This window comes from Choristoneura fumiferana, chromosome 12, assembly GCF_025370935.1.
Source record: "Choristoneura fumiferana chromosome 12, NRCan_CFum_1, whole genome shotgun sequence".
Classification (NCBI taxonomy): domain Eukaryota; kingdom Metazoa; phylum Arthropoda; class Insecta; order Lepidoptera; family Tortricidae; genus Choristoneura; species Choristoneura fumiferana.
Window position 1 is genome coordinate 4,983,319 of NC_133483.1, and position 25,889 is coordinate 5,009,207.

Below are 25,889 nucleotides of genomic sequence, written 5' to 3' on the forward strand. Positions count from 1 at the left end.
GTTGAATTCACTTTTTGCTATCCCGCGGGAGTTTTACGTTTTCCCGGAGAAGAGTAGCGTATGCCAATCAGGGATAATGTAGCTCCCAAGTCCTAAAATATATTTTTAAATCAACCCCAATGATGAATTTACTTAAGTATTTCGATCTTGCGGGAATTTTGCATTCTTCTGTAGAGAAGCAGCCTAATGTCAATCAGAGATACTGCAGATTGCTAATAGTGAAAGATTTTTTAAAAGCGGCTCTGAATTTGGATTGTCTTGCTTACTTCTATGTACCTATCCTGCGGGAATTTTGCATTTTCTCAAAGAAAAGTAATCTATACCAATCAGCAATAGTGTAGCTTTATATTAGTGGAAGAATTTTTAAAATCAGCTCTGAAGTTGAATTCAGTTTTTTCTATCCCATGGGAATTTTGGATTTTCCGAAAAAAAAGTGGCCTATGTCAATCGAGGATAGTCATATCATATGAAAGAATTTTTAAAAGCAGTGCCAAAGTTGAATTTACTTATGTCTATCCCGCGGGAATTTTTAATTTTCCGGAAAAAACGTATCCTATGTCAATCAGGATACTGTAGCTTACTTTTGTGAAAGAACTTTTAAATCAGACCCGAAGTTGAATTCACATATTTCTATCCGCGGAATTTTGCATTTCCCGAGAAGAGTAGTCTATACTAATGAGGAATAGTGTAGCTTTCTATTGATGTAAGAATTTTTCAAATCATACCCGAAGTTACATTCAGTTTTTTCTATCCATGGGAATTTTGTAATTTCCCGAAGAAAAAGTAGCCTTTGTCATTTGGGGATAGTCATATCACATAATATGTAAGAATTTTATAAAACAGCTCCGAATTGAATTAATTTATTTCTATCCCGCAGGAATTTGCATTATCCCGGATAAAAATAACCTATGTCAATCAAGGATAGTAGCTTACTAACGGTGAAAAATTTTTAAATCGCAATAGTTTCAGAGATTCGACTAAAACAAAGAAGCGAAACTTTAGATATTTCCCTTTCCGTGGAATTTCGAAAATCCTTTCTTAGTGCGCGTCTATACATCTATTAAACATATATTCCAAATTTCAAGTTTCTAGCCCCAGTTTTGGCTAGCGTTGATCTTAAGTCAGTCAGTCAGTCAGGCAGTTTCTACTTTTATATATATAATTTATAAAACACTACCGCGTCGAGTCGCTCGCACAGTTGAATTGTAATTTTGGAATTTTACGGAATCTAAGGGCTATGGCCTCTCACTCTGAGAGGAGGCTTGTGCTCAGCAGTGGGATATATATACATAGGCCGAGATAAAAAAGACCCGTGAGAATCGGAACAATAAGCTTATATTTCAAATACCTCCAAATTGTCACTACTTTTAAAAAAGCTCTGACTTACCTCAAAAAAGATATTTTTTCTCAATGAACTTAATTTCAAGCGTACATTTTGCTGACGTAGTGATTTGAGATAAGAGTATTTTTCAAAGTAGTAGTTACGAAATGTCTATCAAATTTAGCTCAAGTTCATATCAGATTGTATTCTTAAAGTAGCAATGGCATTGATTATTTAATGAAAAACCAGAGCAGCAGAGAGAGCGCGTTTTGCAGCAACCGCTGAGTCGCGTTGCTCCGGGAAGAAGGGCTCCGAATTACCCCGAAACATGTCGAGCTAACCTCGATTTAAGGCGTGAGTTACTTAACCAGTTTTTTCACCAAATATAAGTGAGTCTCAAGGTAATTTCATGTTCAAGGCATTGAAATAACAATAATTTTAATACAATACCAGAGTTGAAGTTAAGAGGTAGGCGAGAACAGTTTAAATACCCCGAAGCGTGTTTGCTTAAAACGTCTCACCACTACGTTGAATGTGATACAATTTTAGATAGCTCAGCCACCACTAGGTTGTTTGCGTTTAGATCCGACGAGCGAGATATCTGAATCATTTCAACTGCTGTTCAGATCATTGTGATACTGAGTTCGTGTAATTGAGGTACGTCTCTTGTTGTATTTAGTCGTGTTATTGCTAATTGCTGATAAATCATTACATAGTTGAAGAATAATTCTGTATTTCATTTTGGAACATATTTTTGTGACAAAAAAAACACATTTTTTTAAATTAGAAATAGAAATTAGATATAGATAATTTTCTGGTTCCTTACAAGTTATTATTTATTAGATGTTCAAGAATTCGTTCATTTGCGCTGTTAAGCCGAGCAAGAGCGCTGACGCGCAGTTCATGATCAGCTTTCCATTCGAGCTTACCTTGAGAAGGAGCCACGGATCGGCTCGAAACAGTCGGGCGTACCTCAATAGACGCGTGGGCGATCTGAGTATCTATTTTAATATCAATTCATTTACCGTTCGTTATCCCGCATTAACTATATTCCTGATGGTAAGAGATCACCACCGCTCATAAACATCTGCAACACCAGAGGCCTAAGATGGGATACCTCAAGTGCCAGTAACTTCACCGGCTGTCTTACTCTACACGCTGAAACACAACAGTGCAAGCACTGCTGCTTCACGGCAGGATTAGCGAGCAAGATGGTAGTAGCAATCCGGGCGGACCTTGCACTAGGTCTCAAACTACCTCCATACCAAATTAGATTTAAATCATTTCAGCGGTTTAAGCGTGAACAGATGACAGACAGACAGACAGTGTTTCTTTCGCGTTTATGATATTAGTAAGGATAGGAATATAGTAAACATGAATAGTAAATACATAGTATAGCATACAGTAGCGTACAGTATCTATAGCATACTAAATAAGAATTATAATTAATTTTATTGGTACAACTATGTCGCATTATCAATTACCAGTATCAACGTCCAAATCACTAGGTCAGATAATAGATAACAAGACAATAGACAAAGGACGCCATCAAGGTACATAATTATGCAAGTTAAGATGGATGTATCCTAGGTACAAAAATACTAACCAAATCAACAAAAAATTGGGAAACCCCGACTTTGTCACTTCAAAGTTCAATATCTCAAAAACTGCTGAACCGATATCTATGAAACATGTCTAAGAACCATCGCTAGAAAACCTGATTTAAAAAAAAACGAATTCAAATCGGCAACCCGTTTAAGAGCTACGGTGCCACAGACAGACACACATAGGGGTCAAACTTAAAACACCCCTCTTTTTGCGTCGGGAGTTAAAATAGGCAAATCGAAAAAGAAATAAACCGGCTAAGTTCGTCTCGGGCACAGTTTACGCACTGTGTTCCTTTGTAAGTGTGGAAAATATTCAATAATAGCTTTTGACCGCGGCATATTCAATTTGCCCGCGGCTTTTCCCGCGTGAAATTCGGTTATCGCACGCTGTTCCCTCAGGAACTGTGCATTTTTCCGGGATAAAAAGTAGCCTATGTCACATTCTGGCCCATAAACTATCTCTATGCCAAAAACCACGTTGATCCGCCGCTCCGTTTCGACGTGAAAGACAGACAAACATACAAACACACACACTTTTATATATATAATACTAGCTTTTGCCCGCGGCTCCGCCCGCGTGGTATTCGGTTATCGCGCGCTGTTCCCTCGGGGACTGTGCATTTTTCCGGGATAAAAGTAGCCTATGTCACTCTCGGGCCCATAAACTATCTCTATGCCAAGAAAAAGACGGACAAACATACAAACACACACACACTTTCATATATATAGTATTAGTATGGATTACATTTTGTTCAGTCGAGATGTAGTCACATTACAAAACCTACTAAAACGTTGAATTGATTATCTTTTAAATTAATTACGAGTATTATGTACCTAAGAAACATCGTGAGGAAACCTGCACAAACCTGCGAAGCAATTCAATGGTGTGTGTGAAGTTCCCAATCCGCAATTGAACTATGGCCCAAGCCCTCTTGTTCTGAGAGGAGGCCTGTGCCCAGCAGTGGGACGCGTATATAGGCTGGGATGATGATGATTATGTACCTATAACATTTGCGATGTTTTTTAGATTATTCCAGACAATGGTTTGGCTTGTAAAGAGGGACACACTTGACTCTAACAAAAACAAACATTTTAAAGCTTTAATATGTTGCAAACGGATGCCTATTACTTTCTTATTTATAATATAAGCAAGGAATTTTCATGACTTACTGAACATTACAAATCCATTTTGCGCTAAACATCCGTTTATCTTCCTACTTCTGAGGCCTTTATTCACTATGCGTTTCGATTAATTTCCTATCATTAACTCGGAAAACGTCGTCGGCTTGCGCTGTTGGCAAACAAGACAATGCGACGTAACATAGCACTAATGACTGATGCACTTTGCAGCGCCTTGGAGATGACAGACCCAATTTCTGTAGCGAGGTGAGATTAAAGCTTGGCACTTGGTGTTTTGATGTGTGGAAGAAAGTAAAGTAACAGAGAGATTTCAATGTACGTACAGTACACTTAACATTAAATAAAAAAACTTTATAAGAACTTTACCTATTTGTTTCCTCCGCCATCAAGTTAAAATATAGGACTTTGCTTATGTAATGTAAATGTTATTAAAAAGCAGACTTGTACCACACAAGTCTGCTTTTTAATAACATTTACATTAGCCACCAGGCTAGGCCCAAACATAAATATAAAGAATGAAAGAAAGAAAAAAATATATAAAAGAAGAAAATATGAATGAAGGAGAAGACAATTTATAAAGTTTTTATGGACATCTTATTCAATTTATTTAGTTCATTAATAATATAAAAAACAAAGAAGAATAAGGACAGAAGTGAAAGCATAAAATCATGAACAGAAAACCCTATCTAATAAATAGATCTGCCTGCGGCAGGGTCCCCATGAAGCTAGTGCCATATAAGTAAGTACGCGTCAGTCCTTGGCTCTCTTGAAGCGTCTATCAAGTTTTAAAACTGTATTTAGTTATGATGATCTGTAATAACGTAACCATAAAAACATCATTTTTAATACAACTTTTTTTGCTGACTGTACTTTTTGTTGATTGTACGTACTCGTATTTTCATCCAAACTTAATTTGCATACCGTATTTCAAGTCGATGCTATTAACCGTTTAAGAGTTCCGTCCTGCGGACACGGGTATGGCTGGACTACCAGGATGTCACTACTAAAATATTGTATTGTCACGCGCAAGATTTGATTACAGACTGACAGAAAGACAACGGGACATGTGAAACTAAATAAAAGCTTTTAAAAAGAGTTCTGCATTGGATCCTGAATGCCAGCCTCACTCCAGCCAGCTAAGTTTTTTGATGGATTTATATTATAGTTAAATAGTTTATGTTTAAAATAATGGTTGTTACACAGACTAACAAAGATACGGACCCTGTGAGTACTAGCTGTTTCTCAAGGGTTATGCAAGTCGAGATTAACTTTGGAGGTGTAAATGGCAAGAAAGGCTCACGCCATGATTGTCATAAGCAGCTCTCTGCCGCAACGGGGTCGCACTTCCTCCTACTTGTAGGGTTGTACTAACGTCGATAGATTATTATGAAATTTTACTTACATCACTTGCTGATACTGCACTGCAAATAGTCAATGATGATACTGCATAAATGCAAAATACTCCTTTTCGACAATTTTTTTGTAAGATGATTTTATTTCTTAAAAAATGACGATACCTTATTAATTTGTTATTTTTATTAATTATTTATTATTAATAATTTATGTCAATCCTTGTGTATTACATTGAATACCTGATTTAATAAAATTAAATAATCTAGTCAAATTAGAGATTAAAAGTAAATACACATTCACCAACTATGTTTTTATTAATTGGCAGTATGCCATAGATAGATGGTCAGTAAATAAAATATAACCCAGTGAAACAAAAGACAATCTCTTTGCTGACCATGGCAAGGCAATGTTGTTTGAAATCCCATTTCTCTCCTCTAATTTGAAATTATATACAACTACGTACTTCGCGTTCTACCATCATGAATAATATAAGGTAGACATTTCCTTCCATGTTTGAGAAAAAAAAAACATATCTTTTGTTTTCGCAATTCTAATGTCCTCTTTACCTTGTATAAGTTGTCTTGAAATTGACGCGAAATATGCCAACAGGTGCTGATTAGGTTAAGTATATTAAATGCCCTTGTAAATTGTTTTAATTTTTTAAATCTTGAATGTCAAATGTTTCTGTGTGTCATTTCAAGTTATTTACAACTTGGATTTGTGTGCTAAATTTTAACAAAATCTCTTCAGCCGCTGTTGCTTGAATGATATACAAACATCTAATCTTTCACGTTTATAATATTAATATCATTTTCCTTTGTTACTTCAAGTTACCGGGATAATTCAAGTTAATTATCATTTATCATACCAAAGGTGCCATTGTAGTGCTATCTAACTAATCACCGCCATTACCGTTAAATATCAACATCGATAAATTTTCGGATAATCACTAGAATAAACTGTGGCATAGCGTTGGCCCCACGGACGTATTTAGAGCAATTTTGACTGCACGGCACTAGAGAGTAGAGAAGGGCATAATGGCGATGATACTTATCAAAACTTGCTGAAACAATAGATACTTCTGCGCCCCTCGTACTCGGCATGTACTCAAGACAAGCTTAGGGGTTAAATGAGGACTTAAAATAATTACTTTCTATCACAATAACTTGTTAAGGGCTGAGACAAAGAATACTTGGAAATGTATTTAGATTTTACCTTTTACAAGAGCGTTCGTGAAAGTAAAAACCTCTTGTTACAAGAGCCTGCTGCAATGAAATCAAGTAGGTATGTAATTCAATGTTTAGCGTTCATTAATTTCGGCCATGTTCTAAAAGAAAACTAAGAAACATAATTGATCAAGATTGGTCTAATCTAAATTCACATTATTATTATAATAATATTTGTTATTATAATGAATCATTCTTTTATAGAAAAGGATAGAGCTTGTCTTAGCTAAAATGACGCGTCCCTTACTCAACTGAATCAGATCATTATAACTAGAGTAAGACAGTAAATAACGGGGATTCAGTTCCCCGTTAGACTCAGGCGGTTATTGTAAAGATTTGCTGTCTAATTTGTCATAATAAACTGAGGGCCTACTCCGAAGTTCGTATCGTACCGTCCCTCTCACTCTCGTATTATTAAATAGTATAAGTGTCAGAGAGATGGACCGACATGAACTTTGATATTCAAATTTCGGAGTGGACCCGCTGATTTATTTGAGTGACGGACGCGTCATTACAGCTTAGACAAGCTCTACCATACCTATTTTCGCGTTACTTTGCAGAGGTCCATATCAACGAACTACTTATTACCTTGCTGATCCACAACTACACATGCAAGGCAAGACGGCACGTTTGTGTGACACATAATGTGTATATAAGTAGAGTAGAAACACGTCCTCTTCGACTTCCACATAAATCAACACAGCGCACAATGTAAACCCAACTGTTACGAACACCACAAAATTTTATTTGTAACTTACAACAACACTTCACTCAATCACAACAATTTCACTGAAACATTCTCAAAGCAAACCGGTAGAAAGAATGAGATGCTATCCAAAATTAATAAGGCAAGAAACCTCGCAAGTCCTTGCCGCAAAGGATTGCTCGCAGTTTACACAAGTTTCTCTCCTTTTCCAAATATAAACCTCTAGCGTTTTGTGACCGACCGAATATGTTTCCTTCCTTCCTCCACTTTCTTTGAGAGACTTTTAAGAGATAACTTTTCAAATAAATCAGTGGGCATTGCAGCCGGGACGCGCGACGCAGCTCGCCTGCGTACACAGGCATTGTTATCAGCAAAGTAATCGGCTACCAATTCAACTTTCGGCGATTATTCAAAAATTTATATCATTGTTTTGCGAACAGCTTAAGTAGTCCAAGTTATTAAAATGTTCCGCATAATTTATCGAATTTATTGTTCGTATTATCGGGCAAAGTTTCGCGTACTGCGCCTCCTTACATGCTGTTTTTAAAATTCAAAAAACGTGTCTACAAAATTCAAGTTTCTCCAAATTTTGTTTTTATCGCACAAATTATCGTATTTGCCTGCAATTGACAGCGCATTCAAAACTCAGGACCCCAATCCATGCGGAATTAGAGCCCAACCAGACTTTCCAAGTCTTATTGAATAAATTAACTTACATTAAAATTCTGCTTGAGAACCATCGTCTTTACAAAATTCTCCTTCCAGTTATCTGCTTATTATATTCATTTTTATTGTCCAGCCGCAGCGGAAATAATCAAAGCTGCTTATTTTTCCTTTTATAAAACTTCGTTTAGTAAATACTTTATGGCCTCTATTGCTTGTTCAGGGTTTATCGTTATGATTTTCATTATTTGGATTAGCCTGCACTTATGCTCATGTGGAATTAATAATAATATGAAAATCGTAGAGTTTTAAAACATAAAACTACTCCGTTATAAAATATTTAACCTGCTCGTGTCGCGACTGTTAGCAAAATCTGTTAATTATTTAAAAAACGACAACTTTCCACAACCTCAGGAATCAAAATAAGGTCATAGAACCCCTGCTTATTTTGTTATCTGTTGTTGTGACACACATTTCGGTAAACTAATTTTAAGCTGACAAACTGGTTTATATCAAAGTTGTGTCGTAATAACCTCTAAAGTTTCCAACGTATGCGTCCAGTTCGTTTGAATAGAGATTGGTTGTTAGCGTTTCACGCTGGTCATTTGCTTTGTGGTTTTCAGTAATGACTACAAACAGTTCACTGTCATTTAAGTAAAGAACGTTTAGTCTAAATGCAGGAACAAATCTTTGTTCAGTAGTTTATATCTCTAATATATAAAATTTTTGGGTCACAATGTTTGTGACTAAATTCCGCCGGAACGGCTTGACCGATTTTTATGAATTTTTTTGTGTATATTCGATAGGTCTGAGAATAGAACATCAACTATTTTTCATACTTCTACGTGCCTCCACTCATGGCATACGACAGCTTGGGGTGTAATTCCCTCACGAGCCCGTAGTTAATTGTAAATTCTTAAAAAAATACGCAAAAAAAAACTATAAGGTAAACTTACTAGTCAATTCTGATATCTTTAGTAATAGAGAAGACAATATAGTGTCATCTATAAGCCTAAGGCGTAATTGGTGCTTGTTGCATTCGTAATTTTTAGACTGGGCACAATAAAAAAAGGGATTTAAAAGCACAAACACAACCTGATTTAAAACATAGTGTAATCGATTCTACTCTCAATTCTGATCAAACTCTGCTGGTTTTCAGTTACTTAATGAATACCTTGTATACATACCTACTCTTAGGTGGTGACTCTACCAATCAAAATGAAAACACATCGGTAAGTTACCAGTACCTAATTATCATTCAAAAATATTCGAATTCCAAAGAATATAGTTGTAATTATTTCATAATTTTTAGATTTCTTTTTCTGATACCGCGAGGTCATCAGCGTTCCTGCTACCGTAATTCCGAGTATTTTTACCCGAGTATTTACGCTGGTAATTTGACAAGTACGAGTTTCCGATTGAACATGTGCCACGGTTCCCAGCGGCTTGATCTGATCGGTTCGGGCGACGACGTCAAGGGGGCTACTAGGAAATTCGAAAATCGAAGTTCGTATCGTACCGTTCCTTTCACTCTCGTATTAAATAATATTAACTTCAGCGGGACAGCAAGATACGAAGTTCGAATTTTACACTTCGTAGTATAGGGCCAGATTAGGCGGCGTGAGCGATCCGAGCACGCCCCCAGCTTTCAATTGCCACCTAGTAGAATTTAATGAACTAGATCAAAAATTGCTAGTGCAAAAGTTCAGCGGAAGCGAAGCTCGCGTACAAGAGTTCCGCCTAGATTGGTTTGGTTAGCAAAAACTGGTTTGCTTTTTATTCTCGACGGGATAAAATATGGCCTAGCCGTCATGTAGTTTTGTTACAACACTGGATCGTATATTTACGCCTTCGTAAGGTTGCAAAATCCAGCACAATCTCTTTACAGGATTATCGGGGAAATCGGTCTACAGACATGATAATAAAATATCATTTTCAACTTCTCATGCTCGTAAAGTTCGTGTTTATGCTGGATCTAGCCGACATATAAAATGACTTTTTATGCTCTAGTGCATAAAGTAAAATCTTCGTCTGAGATCAAGGCAATCAGGTGTAAAGAGCCACAAACAAAGAAGTTTCTACATATTTTTTAAAATAATTTTTAATTTATATAAAACTAAAAATTAATCAAATAAAAAAAATGGATCAATAAAACTAAAATTTAAGCATTAGGAGCAACAAGGGCGTTCTCTGTTTTACAACATATGCCCTTGTTGCATCTAATGCTTCAATTTATAATTATAATAATAATGCGTGAACAATAAAAGGTACATAAATAATAAGTGAACAATTGTTCCACTGTTGCTATTTCATTTCCTCGCAGTCTAAGTGAAAAGCAGAGTGTAAAACTCGAGCATTAAACCCATTTCCCCTCGACGTGTCTATATTATAAACGTCTGGGGTAAAATGGCTCTTTTTATGCTCTTGTTGTACAATCTACTATTACGTTTCGTACATATTTTGTTTGTTTGTGTGTTCGTACTTAAGTACCTACTTTATGTCAAAAACATTAGAGTTATTCACTCTCCTATACTCACGAGTGTTTTTCAATTAAGGGTAGCCAAGATTTGATCGAAACATAAAAGTAGATAATAAAAAAATAGGTATAATTTTGTGTAAGACTATGTATTTGGAAGATTTTATAAAGCGTAAAATGTTTATTTTATTTTTAGACGGAGTTAAATTTCCAATATTGTTGTTAGTAACTACCTACTTTTTATCATAGCTTTGCTTCCTACAAGGAAAACATAATTCAGAAGGGCAAGTAGGGGAGAGAGTCTCGAAATGATATTGTTATGTATGTAGCTATAAGACTACACCACCTTCAGGCCGAAGCGGTAGTCACATACGTGTTCCTCAAGACAGCAACTCGGTGTAGGAGCGAAGTAACTAGCCACACTTTTACAAAGAAGCTACTCCGCACAAAGTTTCACTTGACGTGGATTCCGAACGGATGTCGCTAGAGAGTCGTTTGAATAAAGTTAGCTCACTGATTTATGTGAAAACTTTTTGGAATACCCCGTCCCTGGAATGTGTGTCCATGTATTGTGTCTTTTATCTTCGGGGCTTTATTCACTAGTTCTCTTATTACTTAAATCCCGTCGGAACACGCCGTCGGCGGCAAATGTAAATAATGTGTTAAACTTCCAGCGTAGGTACACTACAATAAAGCTTTACGTGTGTAATGGACTGTGAAATTTTATGATCAATTTATTAGCACCCTCATAAATAAGCGTCAAAAACAGCACTCATGTTGAAAACCACGAAACCGCGAAGAGCTAAAGGGTCTTCTCTAAATCCAAATAAACAGGGCTTCATCGAATTCTCATTCCGTCCTCACACATGATTTATCCGAAGTGGGATCAAGACCGGCGGTAATTTATCGCCGGCGAGCGGGCTCGAGCCGTTAATTCTGGCAACGACGGAGATAACGCACTCGACACCTTTGATAAAGACATACACTTACATTTTTTTTTCTTTAATTCATTGTAACTTTTTAGAAACAATGATTCTTTTGCGCCGTCAAATTAAAAAAACCGGCCAAAAGCGTGTTGGACACGCCCAAAATAGGGTTCCATAGCCATTACAAAAAAAAATTGTCATATTTTTCTAAGGATTTCTAATTTTTTACGGAATCTTCCAAGTTAAGCTATATTTTATACCTTAGGCTGCTATTTCCTCTTTAATTACTAATAATTCTCTAGCAAACTTAGCCGTTATAGTTTTCCTTGAAATTTGAATATACTTAATACCATTCTGATTTTTTTCATATTTTTCCACCCACCGGTTTAGATTATAGAGGGTGGGGGGGGGGACGCTCGATTTTAATGAAAATTTGCACTTTAAAGTTGAATATTTTGCAAAAAAATCACTGAAGTGAAAAATCGTTTTAGCAACCCCCTAATGATTTTAAAAGACCTATCCAACGATATCCCACACTACAAGGTTGGATGAGAAAATAAATCACCCCCACTTTACGTCTATAGGATTTTTTTTAAAATTTTTGTTGTACCATTTTGTGTCGGCATAGTTTACGTACATATTCGTGCAAAATTACAGCTTTCTAGCATTGATAGTCCGTGAGCAAAGCCGCGGACGGACGGACGGATAGACAGACAGACAGAAAGACATTGTTTCAAGTGCTTTAAATGATTTAGCCTTAAGCGTGCCTTGCATTGGTCGTGACTCGGAAGGTCATTTGCATCTTATTAGAAATCCATCCCAGCCTATATGCGTCCCACTGCTGGGCACCGGCTTCCTCTCAGAACAAGAGGGCTTGGGCCATAGTTCCCACGCGGGCCTAGTGCGGATTGGGAACTTCACACGCACCATTGAATTGCTTCGCAGGTTTCTGCAGGTTTCCTCACCGCATAGCTCGTGGTAAATTTCAAATGTAATTCACACATGAATTTCGAAAAACTCAAAGGTGCGAACCGGGGTTTGAACCCACGAGATAGATAGATCTCAACCATCTTTAATACTAACCTGACCCCTACCACGGCGGCGGTGGAAGACAATCGGCTTCTATGGTCCTCCTAGATAACTAACAAGACTAGGTGGTGACCTGCGTAGAAAGTGCAATATAGGATTATTATAACAGGGATACAATACAATACAATACAAAGACTCTTTATTGTACACCAGACATAGTAAGCGATACAGAAAACAGATAAACAGAGAAAAAATTACAAGGTGAGCAATTGCAAGGTGCAGGGATCGTGAAGTTCATTATGATATTTCAAATAACTGGAGTGGAAAGCAACAGGAAACTGTATAATCTCGGGTATTAACATCCTGCGGTAATATTGATTAATTCCAAGAGTACATAATATTTCTACAACGTACCCAAAACGCATAACGCATTGTAGCAAGACTGTATTTGATGCCAAACCGATATGGAAAGCAGAACTGCTACAGATACCGGCCGTAACGATTTTGCACCGAAATTGCTGTGACAGAGGCACTGCTATACCAATTGACCATTAGAGAAACGTCAACGACCAATTGAACACCGTTGATTCATATTTGCTTGCCAAAGGGAAATTGAGAAGGAACCCAAATACATTATTGTGTTGGAAATCAAAACAAAATGATCGAATTATATATTAGAAAAAAAGTCATGTTTGGGTAACTTTAAAAATCTACTGATACCCGAAAGCCTTGGCCTATTTTTTCTAACTTTTTTAAATTAATCGTCTTATTTTCATCATCATCATCATCAGCCGGAAGCCTTCAACTGCTGAACAAAGGCCTCCCCCTTAAAATGGCACAATTAACGATTATTCGTAACTTGCATCCACCGGTTTCCCGCAACATGTCTTTTTTGTACAGTATTTTAATGTCTCAATCCATCCGCCGTGAAAGCAGTGTTTGTTTCTGGCAAAGCACAAATTTTATTGTATCTGCTTACAAATTCTACTCTTTTTCATTTCTTGTTTTTTTCATCTCTATTTATGTGTGGTTAAATATTTTGAAAACAAAGGCAAAAAAATGTGACAAATAACCGAAACTAATTAATTTTCCACGGCCTTTCCTCACAAGTTTTTAATAGTTTGTAAAAAGAAAAGTTCTGGCTCACTTGCTGACAAGCCTTAGAACCTAAGTTAAAATTTTGAGTAAACAAATTTTCGAAGTTTAAGGATAGACTTTGTAAGATTTCCACTCAATAGAGAGACTTGAAACAATAGCAAAGGGTCGAACGTCAGTTAGTAAACAATACATTATACTTATTTAATAAAATTTGCTCACGAAATTTTAGCACAAACTCTACAAGAATTCATAAAATGTCAGCATTTTCGCTAACTAACTTGGTGTAGATTGTACCTACCTGGTATTCGAGCACCGCACGAGTGTACTCGAGCTCGCTCGTGCATTTTGCGAGAGACTGCGAGTTGTGTGACCGCCCCTCAAGTGTTGTTGTTGCTTTATCAAATAACGCACTTAAAGGCTTATAGTCTGTTACCTTGTTCCCACTTTTAAGTTACCTATATTTGCAGTGCCAACGTTAAGGTAATACTTACGTTGCAACAATCTGAGCTAAGCTGATTCAGCTTTGTTACTGTAGGTAACTTTGAGCGTTACGGTAACAAGAATGACAATGAGGTACGGGCGCAGGTGTGGCGCTGCTCATCTGTTAGAATGAGATGTCAATAAAAGTACGTTTGTAAACCTTTTGTATGGGTTCTTACATATAGCTAAGTACACATAGAATATGGGTTAAAAGTTAAGATACGAGTCTTAGGGCCTGTTTTGACACTTGTCAAATAACTTTAAGTGACGGTTATCAGTGATGCCGTCTCTGTTTGTTTTGTCCGAATAAACAAAGACGGCATTACTTTTATCTGACACTTAAAGTTAGCCGACAAGTGGTGAAACAGGCCCTTAATATAACACACACTATACATTGTAAATCTCCATCACCATCTCTTTTTAACCCCTGACGTAAAAAGAGGGGCGTTATAAGTTTGTCCGCTATGTGTGTCGGTCTGTGGCACCGTAGCTTGTGAACGGGTGGACCGATTTGAATGCGGTTTTTTTTATTTGAAAGCAGGTTTCTTAGCAATGGTTCTTAGATATGTTTTATTAAAATCGGTTCAGCCGTTTTTGATGTATTGAACTTTGAAGTGACAATGTCGGGGGATTTCCAACTTTTTTTTTGGTTAGATTATTACCGCCATCGTACACTGTGTGATGGCTTGAAATGGTGATTTCAATTATAGCCATGCTGGTATCTCGTTTATTCTATTAACCTGAGCACTAAATTGAAGGAAAAAGTTTTCAAAACGGTGCCTCTTTGCAAGTAAACAATTTCTAGTCGTTTTACATTCTCGTCTAGACACAAAAGCTTTACAACGCAGTCTACGAGTGATTTAAACTTATGAAGCATATCCAACTAAAGTCGGCCGGTTTCAGAATTATAGCCTATGATTGAAATGCACAGAGACTACCGTACCGCATTGGATCGTTCCGGTTAAAACAAGCCCAAAACGATGTGTCGAACCAACTCCCTGACACTCGATCGCAACAGAGTTGACACGAAGCCGTCTACATTTCTCTCACGTCCCGTGCACCCGTACAAAACCCGATATCTCCACTATGAATGTATTTTTTGTTTAACGAGATTTTAAACGTTATTTGCCACTTTAGGAACATTTTTGTTAACTTGTTTAAGTAGAATTTAGATCATAAAGAATTCATTGACGATTATCTAACTAAGGATATTCAAATTAAATTTTATGTTATTACTTACATAATTAATTACGTAATTATTAATAATGTATAGATTACGTGCCGTGTAAAGAAACAACGATGAGAAAGGCCTTTTACGATATAAATAATTTAAAAAAAAGTCGTGGCCGTCTAGCGGTTTGCCCTAGAACCTCTTAAGCACAAGGTCATGGGTTCAATCTGGCAAATCTCATTTATTCGGAATTTGCAATGTGCAAAATAACACTTGAAATCTACCCCCCTGGTTTCCGTGAAAGATTTTTAAAGTTCGAATAAGAACAAGATGTTGATTTAGGTAGCTTGTCTGAGATAGACATTTTATTTAGTACGTATTAGATGTTTAATTCAACAATTGAAAACAAACGAATTTGTAGGAACGGGTTGTCGAGCCGGGAGCGTTCGAAAACTTTGTATTTGCCTAATTAACTACATTGAGGGACCCTTTCTTGATTAGATCACGTATCGAGGGGATCAAAACGGATCTAAGGGTAAATAGAAACTTTCTTTTATTGTTGTTTCGCCGGCGATAAAACAGTCAACTAGCAAATGACGATTGACAATTCCGTAAAATATACCATTATGTTAATTCATATTTTGTACAAAATAACTCCTAAAACAAGAAATTCATAATCATTGGGGAAAATTAGGACATAATAAAATGCTTCAATGTTCAATCCAAATGTTAGATGTAAATATAAACAATTTTTGTTTATTTCTTTGTCCTGTTTACTAATAAGGTAAGTAAGCTAACGAAAAAAAGAGGTTTATAGGTCGGTAGAAACAAACCAAAGAAAATATCAAATCGGAAAAAATTGTTACCTACATAAGATTTTGTTGTTTTAATGTCTTTATTTGTATGTCCAATATAATCCTAGGTTTTCCCCCTCCACGGAGTTGTGCATATTTTAGTGGTGGTGTGTAAAAATGTAACCCCAAAAGGCGTCTTTTTGCGGTTTTACGTGTTATATCTCGTCGTAGAGGACTTACAATATCGAAATCTGTTCTGTTTAAAAGTTGGATGGCATTTCATCCCGCATAGAAAGGGGTCAGACTCATATGTTTTCGACTATCCGTTCTCATGTTAAGGCTCATCAAAGTTTCGAATTTTACATTTTTATGAAAATTATTCGTTTTATCCCGTAAGACTTTTGGGAAGTCTTGAAACAGTTTACCTGTTAGTATTACATATCCATAACCTAGCTCCATTCCAAATTTGAAGTCTCTAATATTTATAATAAAGAAGATAGAGCCACTTTGTAGCGATAATTTAAACCTCCTTTTATTCTCAATCCCGAGAGAATTTCAAAAAATCCTTTCTTTGTACGCGTACAAATATTCCAAATTTCAAGTTTCTAGGCCGATCGGTTAGGGTTATGCGTTGTAACTCCCCATAGCCATCCATTTTGTACCTACTGTTAAATGGGTAAGAAACCACGGTCCGGCTTTAATGATCTACTCTGAACAAACAATTACACGTCGGATTTGACGTGGTCAAATATATTTTACAAAATTACTTGCAAAATGTAGGTTAAATTTAGGTCAGATGTAAAATGAATTGCCGAGTCGGCAGCTACGGCCCGCTGAGCTGACACGACGTGAATGCTCGCTAATGAAGCGATGTTTCACATTCTATAGGAAGTTTTTCAACCTAAGCTTAAATGCTTACATTTGATTCACAGTAGCTGAAACAACCCGTGAAAACAGCGCAATCGGTTTCAGATTTTTGTAACATTTGCGCGTCGTGGAGCAATTATTTCGTTTTATATTAAACCAGTAAAGCATTTCATTTAGGTAATTTTAACTCTAATAGTGTACAAAAAATACTTTTCTTTGGACCGGTTCCTTTACTTACATACTTTCATTTCACTAAAACGAACCTTAATAATCTGTAATGCACAAAGGAAGCAAAGAATTCGCAGAACAGAGAAAATTCGTACTTGCAAATTCGAACCCTCCTAGACGGAGACATCTGCATGTAATTTCGATAAAAACTACCAATCCGGTCGGAACGTCCGGGTTTCTTCTAATGAACATTCTGTTTTCTTCTCATTTCAAGACTACGTTTTACAGGTAATCAACTTGAGTTAAAATTTATCTAAGCTATCCTACCGACCTAAGAAAAATCCAATGAGTTTCGAACTCTTTTATATGGTCATTATCGAACTCGTAAATTTTACTGCCCAATTATCGGATTTATTTTTACGGTTACCTGTTAGATAATACTTTATATTTTAATAATACTATAACTAGAACACATCGAAAAAAAGAAAGAGCTAAAGGTGGGCTATCTTGATGGGATATGATCTTTGCGATCCTCATTGTCCGTGATACTTGCGTTGCCCACCAAATTTAGTAAGGATGCTTTGCAATTTGTGAAACTTTTTGAAGAGGTGTATTACGTTACGTAACGTTTGATTTTTTGGGATGAGAAAAACACGTAAGTGAACTTTCTTACTTATTCCACGGAGGGTGCGATCTTTAGTCGCATTGTGGGTTTTGTTTTTTATTTTATTTTTTGTGTTTTGCCGCATTTATAGACTGAAAACTCGAACAAGCTAATCCCAAGATGGGTGAATTGCAAAAATGCATACATAGTTTAGGACTTTAGTTAAGAAAACTTAATTGATTCCTTTGTGTTACGAAATTCAGCCATACAAACTATATGGGTATTTTCGTAACACAAAGGAATCAATTAAGTTTTCTTAACTAAAGCCTTAACTGTTTACATTTTTTTGCAATTCACCCAGATATAAACTTTGATCGTGTCATGATATTTAACAGCGGGCATAAAACGGGCTCGAGTCGATGCGCTAAATAATACGTACAATACAACTATCGACGCGAAGTGGGTAGTTTTTGTCAGCATACGTTGTAGGTTTGATTAAAGCAATAAATCGAGTCTCGGTTATCTGGCTGCTGCGGAATTAACGCCGACATCCGGGATTCAGTCGTAAATTGTCCCTCAAACGTTTCCTTCTTTAGTTAACGTCTTATAACAACTGACGTAGCACAATGCTTTACAATTTGCCAGTTTTCACTGTAGTTTGGAGTTTGAATGAATTAGGATTATTGTTGAGGATTGCCTATTGTTGAAGTTTATTTGTAACAATTTGTGTTTTTCAAATGTAAATAAGTGATAAAGATAGAAATTCTTATTAGATTATAATGTAATGACAATTATTTAGTTTACGATAAAAAAAACTGCTAAAGTACCTCTGTCTGTCTTTCTGTCTATTAACTCTTCACGCTTTATTCGCTGAACTAATTTTGATGATATTCGGTATGGAGATAGTTTCGATAGCCTAGAAAGGACATAGGATAGTATTTATCCCGGAAAATTGCATAGTTCCCGCGAGACTGTGATAAACGTCAGTTAGTCAGTCTGTGGTCAGTTTTATGTAAAAAAAATGTACTTATTTATAAATGTATAATTTTAAAATGTATTGTTTGTTAATAAATTGAATGATATGGCGATTTGATTGAGCGATTATAGCTTAGTTGTTAGTAAGTTTGAAACTTGGTTATCCTGGTTTAAATTCCGACAGGGACAAGTATTTTACTGGCGAAGATGAAGATTTGCGCCTAAATTCATGGAGTCTACTATTTCTATCGGTATTTATTTACATTTAGTTTTTTTTTTTTTACATTCTCCACAAGACAACTAAAACGGTAAAAATTAAAGGTCCTCGAATCAAAAGCTATAGAATTACCTATTTTCAAACACCCGGAAAACCTTCCAGGTAAGCTTCCAGAAAGAACCAAGTGCTTGTCAGACCGTCTATATTTAAAGCTCATTTAGTATTCTTTACAAACACCTTTAATCTTCCCGTGGAAAAGAATGCCGGTCCCAAAACTGACTAATCAACCGACTAACTATTTTTATACCATTCCTCAGAGACAGGCGATATGTTGTCATCTTTTTATACCTATAAATAATAACGATATAAACGTCACGTAACGGGGGAATTCCGGATTAAAACGCAGCCGGTGTCGCGAGCTCGCCGCGGCTTATAAAAACCCATTCCTTTGTTGTCCAAAGGAAAAAGGAAAAGTCCCGGCAACTCGTAAGAGAAAATCAAGCAAATTGCTCCCTGAATTTCCGAACGTGAATTAATGGATACGCTCACATATTTTGTCATCGACTCGATATTATTGCATTCATTCACGTAGAACTCTGTTTGACAAATTGTTTGCAGGCTATTTGCAATTATATTAACCATGTCCTTTTGGAATTAGTATGATGCATTGCTAAATATGCTTGTAATGATCTTCAATTACCAAGCCGAAGTATTAATTATCATTATTTGCCGCCTAACGTAACCATATAAACAATAGAAATATAAAAATCTTTATTGTATAACTGTATTTGTACCTACAATGATGATAGTTTGAAATAATAAGTTTAAAAATTTTTGCGAAAATCATAACACACTGTGATTACCCGCCGAGAAAAAACGGAGGAGGTTCTCAAGTCGACGCGTATAAATTTTATTCTTTTATGTTTGTCCACGCATAACTATTTACAGAGTAGTCCGATTTTGATAATAGTTTATTTTAGTAGCATCAAAAAATTCCAATGTACATAATTACAAGATAATAAGATTATTACTAGTGTGAAATCATTGAGCATAAAGGTGTTTTTAGTCGATGAAATACGCGTTTTTAATTAAATTGATTTTCTTCCCTTCATTGTGAAGAATAAGTGATATTTTTTGTTGAAAGTGTCTTGAACTCGTTGCGCTGGCGGAAGTCGCCCCCGACTGAGCTTTCAAGTCGCTATATCGGAAGATAATATTTTTCTTACAGATGCTTCCGCAAACTTTTCCACAAAACATCACAAAATGTAAGATTGGTTTTTTGGAATCTTTTTGTATTTTTTATTTCAATTCCAAATTTTTTGTTACTTTTACGGTCAAAAAAAAAACGAAAAAGTTTCTCGATGAGGGCTACAGCATAGATGTCGCTAGTGTCGCTGCTTAAGCGGCTAAATAAGAAACAACACAAGCTGAGATATGAGGTGCATAGGAGAAATTCGTGTCTGTATCGTTGTCCAGCGGTGGTAGCGGTATAGCACACGGCACGGAATGCCGAGGACCTGGGTTCGATTCCCAGCGCTGGTCTTATTTTTCTGGTTTTTCTGTGAATCTATATTTCAGTTTGTATTTTCGATATCTCAAAATGTGTTAAGTAGGTATAACAAGTTCCACAATGAAGGTTTTTGGAGCATTTGCGTCATGTTTGTGATTGGTTAGATAACGGATAGTCAAACGGATCTCACGATACTAACGCCATCTAGCATAACACATCTTATTATAACGTTTTAAGTTGGGCCTCCGGATCTCCCACTTACCAAACAGTAATATAAAATACCACAAACAGGACTTATCACGTGATTTAGCGTAATAATTCATGTTTGTAGTATTTTGACTACGCGTCTCATTTATAAGAAACCATATTGATATTCATATTGATATTCATATTCATTTATTCGCTTTAAGTGTGCGCTTAATTCTACTGTTAATCTTTTCATCCGACTCATAAATCCTACAATATCATAAATGCGAAAGCTAAAACAAGTACTAGGTGGACGGACGGTGGTGGATATCTGGAATAACACATAACTACTTTAGCTACTTTTTGTTCCAATATTCCCGCAGAATTTAGAGTCACAGAAGTTAATACAGTTATTTTTTTAATGCAACGTCGATGAAAACCAGGCTTTAATTTTTAGGAATTCTCATAGGAATTTAGTAGAATCTCGTATTTCATAAAATTCCGGATCTAAACTATAACATAAACAGTACCTGCCATGTTTACAAAATCGGATTTCTATTTAATGTTATGAAACACAATAAGTAGGTGGAAAAAACTTGTCTTATTCGTACCCCCTAAGAGAAAAATGCAAATTATCTGGCAATATAAATAAGAAAATAACATTAAATTAATGTTTCAAGCATCGTTATTTATTCAACAGGTAATCAACAAAAATAACAAATTTATCTTCAACTTAAATAACTTCTGAAAAAAATACTTGCATCTTTTTCAAAAAATGGAAAAGGTATGATTTAGGTTTACGTATTCCTAAAACATACCTGTATATTCCTATATCGCACCCCTATGTCCCTATAGCAAGCTAGAGATCCTTAACAGTCTGATAATCACAGCAATCGACATACAATTACTACACAACATACAATTATATTATATCGTAATCTGGTTAATTTGTCGATACCTGTGGAATCATCTCAGATACAAAACGGACATTAAGCCAAGTGACGTAAATCACATATGGTATTTAACGCCAAAAACCTGGATTCTAATTCCAAAATATGGTTAACTAGCCCATCTTCCATGGTTTTTTAAATTATTTTGGACGTTCAATTTTTTCGTGCATAAGTATTCAATCCTTTTAACTGACGTCGAAATGTGACAACAGGATAGTGTTCATTAAATTTTAAACTTTCAAGCCAATAAGTAATTAATTTGTTTTTCCTGTATTTCATTCTGTACATCGTTTCTCACACCTTTCTACCTAACTTGGAACCACGGAAGAAATAAAAACAAACAACTTGTTTTTATTCTTCCGTGCTTGCAATGAGGGCTATCGTTTTTTGTCTCACTAGATGGCGCGCATTACGGGCGTGAAAACAAAGTTTAGATTAAAATCATATTTAATACACCTTAAAACCGTACCATAAAAATATCGAGCATGCCACAGTGTTGCATAGTCCCCGTTTTGTTCGGAAATAAGGGAGGACAAAGGCTTCCGAAAGACAAAACTGTCTCAAAACACAAACATTCATTGCCCCAGAAACGCATTCACAAAATTATTCTTATTATAAATAAACCCGCGTAGCTCACCCAAAAACTATGAGATTTGACATTTCGGAGACCTCACGCTACACTAGCGCCTCTAGCGGCGAATTCATACGCGATAACCCTCATTGGCTTGCAACGTATAAGTCGTGATTTCTGATAAATAATCCCAACCAGTCACACTAAAAAAAATACTTAAAATCGAAGGCTAAGGCGCTTAGCCTTCTAAACCTAACCTATCCGAGTCGCTTCTGCTCCGAACCGTCTTGCTCGCTCGCTTCGCTTGCTCGCACAAATCGCAAGTGTGACTGGTTGGTTTTTTTTTTGTAAAAATATTTCCAACGAGTCACAGGTGACAGTTAAGGGTGTGACTCGTTGGGATAAAACATTAAAAAGTGTCCTATCTAGTAACAGTGTGACTTGTTGGGATTTTTTTATTAAAAATATTCCCAACGAGTCACAGTATGACAGTTAAGCGTGTGACTCGGCGGGAACAAACCTTTTCACGTTTATTTCAAAAATCTTTACTAATTAATTTTCCATGTTGGCCTAATTTATAAAACAAACAATTAATGTAACATTACCTTATTACTCATTAGGGACGTATGAATTACCTCGGTATACCAATTTATAGAAGTTCAAAAACTAATTTACTACCAAAATATCATACATTATCATAAAGCGCAGACCGTAAACTTTATATCAGGATCAGTTTACCTACGAGGTACAATTATGAGCGAGTATCGGTCCGATATACCTAGTTCATAGTTTGAAACGAACACTCGAGCGCGGATCCATCAAATTCCTTCGGGACTGAACCTCTATATCGTGATTAACCTACTTAAATTCTCTGAAGACGTTCAAGTCCCTTATTATAACTAAGGCAAGTTATGCCGCAATCTCAATGCAATAAACATTCAGCCGGCGCACGTGCCGGCGACGACTCAGTCTGGTGCAATCAAGGAGATAAAGCAAGAAATTGAGACTGCCACACAATACCTAGGGTGCGTAGAAGCGTCAACTCGTATCGCGTTGAGAGAAAAAACCTCTACATTAAACGCGGTACGAGTTGACGCTTACTTACCTAGCCAATTCTTAAGTCAATTCAATTTTTGGGATTATAATGGCCCCATCGTACGATGCGATGATTCGACCATTGTTGAGGTTGGATAAGACACTGTCAGTCAACTTTAGGTCGAGTACGGTAGAGCTGTCCTTGTTCGGTAGAATACCAGCCACAACCAATCTAAAACAAAAAGTAACCACCTGCCAACACTGAACAACCCACTACGTTACTTATAGTTAGACACAGTTCAAACTACGTGATAATTTTTCTTTCAACTAAGGGATTGCTGGGTCATATGTCATATAACAAAAAAGAAAGAGGGGGGAAGTAAAAAGGAATCGAATTTGAATTTTGATGTTATTTTTAGATAATAATGAGTCTAGTATACTACAAAAGGGGGAGTAAACCAGCGCTAAAAGGAAATTTACGTTAACAGGTCTACTGACGTTATAGAAAGTAAGTCTTACACACAGAACATGTGTCAAATACGATCGCTTTAGGTTTCGTCTCCACCAGAGATGTAAGAGAATGTCTGGCCAGGAATGTGTTTTTATGAACCAATAGAAACGCTTCATTTACCTATCCTCGCTCCGCTCAGCTGTTTCCACTAGAGCTATAGCGAGGATAGGTAAATATTGGGAGGGTGCGAAGTACTAGGTGGGGGTAATGAAATCTATCGCAGCGCTCATAGTGGCCAAAAGAAGAAATAATCTAGGCTCTGTCATCTGTCATACTCATATGAATATGTCATGAACAGGGCAATTATTCGAACGTTTCAAACGTCTCATTTTTCTGGACACTTCTGTTATAATGGCCGAATATTCTGATACCGTTTTTTAGTTAAAAAACGACGTCAAAATCTACAGCCAATTCGTAAAAAATTACATCAGATAAATGAGGCGGCTGAAACGCTCGAATAAACGCCCAACAAAGCAATTTGTATAGACTTTAAGTACCTAATTTTAGTAATAGATGTTAGTGTTATGATGCGAGCTTGAATTATTGAACACTGTCCGAGTTTTGTTCTTAATTCCTCTACATCTCGGACATGTCCAGCAAAGCCGCGGACGGGCGGACAGACAGACAGACAGACATGGCGAAACTATAAGGGTTCCGTTTCTGCCATTTTGGCTCCGGAACCCCCTAAAACGCAGTGTACAAAGCTTAAAAGTACAGTGGATATTGTGGCATCCACTTTCATTTTTTTTCGTTTATTAGGTATCAAGTACACATGGCAGTACACTACGATTATATCCACTTTGACACTCGGGATGTCTCGGTTTAAATCGTAAAGGTAAATTACAAACAAATTATGACAAATTACTATTTTTTTGTTTTTTTTTTACTATCAATCTTTTACTTTGTCTAATATAAGCTAAATACAAATATGAAGCTTCTATCGCTATCCTATATATTTTTAAGACTTTAGAATAGCTTATTACAATTTATTAATTTATTAGGTTCTTATTCTCACTCACTCACACACAAAAACCTATCATGCAATGCCCTAGAACCTTGAAATTTGGTTTCAAGGTATTCCTTACCGCACATCAAGTAAAAAAATAAATCTGGATTTCAGACTGACCCAACATCACACAAGCATCTAACGCATATCAAATTTTATTGGCATGACTACACGAAATACTTCCGTTTCTTATCCTTACGAAAAACGTATCTTGTACATTCGGATATTGTTCATGTGCGACGTCTGAAATCATGGTTAACTTATAATCATGGCATTTCTAGAACAAATGTATTCCTTGAGTGCAATATTGCAGGCTCCCGGTCTATGTGCAAGGCTTGACGGTACACGGGTGAGACGTGACGTATTATGTTCGGTGCACACAGCCTTTCAACACAACAAATATGCTACATATTGCCAACATGACGACAAAACTATGAAATTCAATTAAATGTTGATTGATTAACTCCTTACTATGACTTCCTAAGTTTTTTTTTATAAAGTGTAGGTTACAGTTCGCTGAAGCGAAGTGAGTCCATAATTCACATGATTTTTAACTTCACTTGTAACTGTGTACCTATTGTTGTACGTAAGTATCTATCTATGATTGTAACGGAATTTTTGGGCTTGTTTTGCACCTACTTCTTATTGTGGTATAACCACTAAACTCGGCAATATGCGCAGTTCCGATGACAATACTCGTACAATAATTATGTACTTACTCGTAAGTATCATTGAGCTAACTTGATGTCATTCAAAGTATCCAAATGAAAAACTTGAAGTTTCAGCTAAAAAGGACCTGCATTATTGTCTGCTACTGCAGAGCGGAATCAATCATAGGTACCTTGGCTCTGAAGCGCGGGCGTTTATTCGTCTCGAAGCAGATCACGTGAGCGGCGCCTGCGCCGGTGCACATGCATCGCGCCTACGATCGTCGAGTGTCGATCCTCAATCACTTTGTGGCACAAATTCAAGAAGTGGATGTGTTCGCCAAAAAATTATGAATATTGTAATTTTTGTATTGCTGATAAGTATTTTTTTTATAAACCCTATTTTTTTACTCTCTTGCCTTACTCAATTTTTATACCTAATTTTTGTTTCTACTAAATTTAGAATATAACAAGTTTATTATTATATATAAAAAGTAGTTTGGTGTAAATTTTAAATTTATTTTTGTGACTACTCCTAGCATTGCCATCCAAACGCCATAATCTGCACGAAATTTCAAGTGTATGAAATTGGGGAAGTGGATGAAATTTGACTTGCAAAGTTTGACCCGAACAAACAAACATTGCAAGTCAA